Source organism: Microtus ochrogaster, unplaced genomic scaffold, assembly GCF_000317375.1.
Source record: "Microtus ochrogaster isolate Prairie Vole_2 unplaced genomic scaffold, MicOch1.0 UNK65, whole genome shotgun sequence".
NCBI classification, from domain to species: domain Eukaryota; kingdom Metazoa; phylum Chordata; class Mammalia; order Rodentia; family Cricetidae; genus Microtus; species Microtus ochrogaster.
The window spans coordinates 1,342,435-1,345,743 of NW_004949163.1; the positions used below are offsets into that span (position 1 = coordinate 1,342,435).

Consider the following 3,309-nt stretch of genomic DNA (forward strand, 5'->3'; position numbering starts at 1 on the left):
GAGTAGGAGTATATATATAACTCAGTGGGAAAGTACTTGGCGAGCAAGTACCTGAAGACTTGATTCAATACTCACCATCAAAACATGAAAAACAGACAGACAGAGAGACAGAGAGATAGAGAGAGAGAGGAAGAGCAGAAATTATTTTCTTTCTAATGTTAAGAGACACATAGAGCTCTGCAAACTGTCCACCGGGAGTGGAAGAGGGAAGTGATTCAAGTTTTTTCCTTTCCTGTTGTGACATCAGTTGCATATGCAGGAGCACAACAGCACACAGCAGGCATGCTGCGTTTTATGAACAAACTCAGCAAGCGTAAATAGCCAGGCTAAAACAGTATCCCAGCCGTGTGAAGTAAGCCATTTAAATGCACTTCTGATTATACATGTGGAAAACTGCACTTCTACACTAGGTACAATAAAAATTAGGAATTTTTTTTTCACCTAGACATAGCTGTACAATCCCAAACAGACAACATGCAAATAATGTCCATATAATCAGTTCAAAATTGGGATATTTTCTCCTCATTTCTATCAAGAAAAGAAGTATTTGTGAAAATCAGTGTGATCTATCATACTTGGAACTCACATAATGAGGAAATCAATTTGCTGACAATGCAGGACAACGTAGGAACATATCTATGAAGCCAGAAACACAGCACCTACTCTACAATACCCATTCTAAGTTAATATTGGTACTTTCCTTGCCATATTATCTCAATAAGTTAAGTATACAAGTTTTCTTGTTTTATTTTGTTTCTTTGAGATGAGGTCTGGCTATGTAGCCTAGACTGGCCTCAAATTCTTAATATTACTGACTTGGTCTCTGAAGTGCTGGGAATAAAGCATATGCAACCACACCCAGAAGTAAGTTATACCACATTAAGTCACCCTACAGACTGAGATCAAGAAGTAAAATATTTACAATTGTCAGAATGGTAGTAGTTTTAACTAAAATACTCTCTAGTCATGATTTACTAGCTATCTTCCTCACTCTTATTTTTACTTAAGTCCTAGGAAATATTTCCCTCAAATAATAAAACATTGATATCTAAGAAAAAAAGGGGCAGAAGCAGGTGAACCTCTGTGAGTTCAAGGCCAGCCTGGTCTACGGAGTGAGTTCCAAACAGCCAGAGCTACACAGAGAAACCCTGTCTCAAAAAAAAAACAAAGAAAAAGAAAAAAAGATATTCACCTACCCTTCAGGGGAAAAAATAGTGTTTATCACTGGCTTGAGGCCACAAATCAAGATCTGCCACTGGTTTGAAATGTTTTCATTACATTAGCAAGATGAGGAGAGAAATCAATTGGAGAAGAAATGCAAGAATTCCTTGAGGGAAAATTAGAACAGCTTTTGGATTTAAAAAAGGTTACTTGGTGCCAACGATTTTTTTTTTTTGAGACAGGCTTTCTCTGTGTAGTCCTGGCTGTCCTGGAACTAGATCTGTAGACCAGGCTGGCCTTGAACTCAGAGATCCACTGGCCTGTGCCTCCTAAATGCTGGGACCAAAGGTGTTTGCCACCACACCCAGTTGCTAATATTACTTTTAGTTATTGCGAATTAAGGCACAATAATCAGAATTAAGAACTGAGGCTCAAAAAAAAAATAAAAATAAAAAAAAAGAACTGAGGCTTAATGAAGAAACATAATGAGGGGAAGGCAAGACTTGCTCCCACACACAAACCATGTCTACATACTTTTGTGTCTTTTAAATCTGGGGTCACATTACCAATTATACCTCATACATTCACTATGTTTATCATTTCTATTTTTGTAGATTAACAATTGATTCTATATGACCATCCTTCATGAGCTCTTTTGTATTTTTACTTTATTCAAGGACAGAGCCCTGGGCCTCTGCTATGGGAGGACAACACTCTTATCACCTAACTACTTCCTCAGCCCTTGTTCTTTTTTTTCTCTTGAAATCTTGAAAGGGTGTTTGTTAGAAATAGAGACATTGATATACAGCGTGATCTTCCCAGTATTTTTCTACTTGGACTATTCTCCCATTCCCACAGAGCCAAGTCCTATCCACTTTTCCAGACCCAGCTCAGATGCTTGTTTCTATACATCCTTATTGATTTCCTGGTTGTAATGTATGTTAGTGAGTTTTTAAGTGATTGTGTGTTTCTTTCCTACTTCACTGCAGGACACTCAAGTACAACAACAAAACCTTCATGTGATTACCATAGATGCAAGAAAGTTTGAAATTAACAAACTAAAATCTCTGCTCAAAATAACCTTTCATTACGAGGGATGGTATAAACCACCCAAGTTGTTTATCCAGTTAGTAGGGCTGCTAGAACCCACGCTCTTCATAGCTAAATTTGACTTAATTGATTGCAAACTCTTTTGAGTCCAAGAACTGTCTCAATCTGGCATCGCCTCATCCCTCACACCTCAGTATCAACTAATTCAATGTTCTTCACACACTGTCTCAATACAAAGCCTTATTACTAAATAATGAGGCTATAATTAAAACAAAGTTCAGATCCTAGAAAAATATTGGCTTGTAAAACATGAGTGTTGCCAGAGTTTAAAATAACCTCGTTACCCACAGCAAAAATTGTCAAAAGTAAGATGCAACCCAGCATGTGATAGGTACTGAATTCACCCCCCAACACTGAGAAGGGGAAGAGGAAGAGGGAAAAAGGGACAGAGGAAGAGCCTCGGAAAGGTGTCGCAGGGTGGGACAAGGGTGGCTGTAACTTTACTAGAAACAGAGCACAAAGAACAAAACGAGGAATGACGAGACTCCGTTTAGCTTACGCTCCCAGAGCGTGACAAGAAGCCAAATGCACGTTTTCGAAAACATTTAGCCAGTGACGGTGGTCTTCAGAAGCTCAGTTTCTAAAGGAGAAAGGGATGCCACTAAGCAAAGATCCCAGTCCACAAGAATTCCAGTACGGGCAGACCTTCTAGTGTCCACAATTAACACAGGCCACAGACGATCAGAATACCCTCTCCAGGACAGCACAACAAAGTGACATAAATCAGGACCCAATCTCCCTTCTCTGTCCTGGTTGAGAGGACAGAGCCTACGTGTGTGAGTTGTGAAGGAGTTTAGAGACTGCCCCAGCTTAGAGTGGTGACCTTCTCACCACTCTAGACAGTAGAACAACTAACAAAACGGCCCCTGCAATGAAGTCACCGACGGGAAGCCGCTGTGGGACTCACCTGGGTTTCCAGGGCTGGGGTTCGAGCTCCGGCACACTGCGGGGAGGCAGCAATCAAACCGCTCGCAACCTCCGCGCTTCCACACACAGAAGAGTCTAGGCGCCAGCGGCGGCAGCTCCTCCCTCGACAGC

General features: G+C 40.8%; 1 protein-coding gene across 2 annotated transcripts in view; it reads right to left on the bottom strand.

The window, feature by feature from the left end:
• Atp7a (ATPase copper transporting alpha) overlaps window positions 1–3,309 on the bottom strand; it is a 110,570-nt gene extending 107,261 nt beyond the window's left edge. For both annotated transcript variants that reach the window (XM_005369878.2, XM_026777421.1), the window contains exon 1: window positions 3,179–3,309. The gene's annotated coding sequence lies outside the window, so the exon portion shown is untranslated. The remainder of the gene's footprint in view (window positions 1–3,178) is intronic.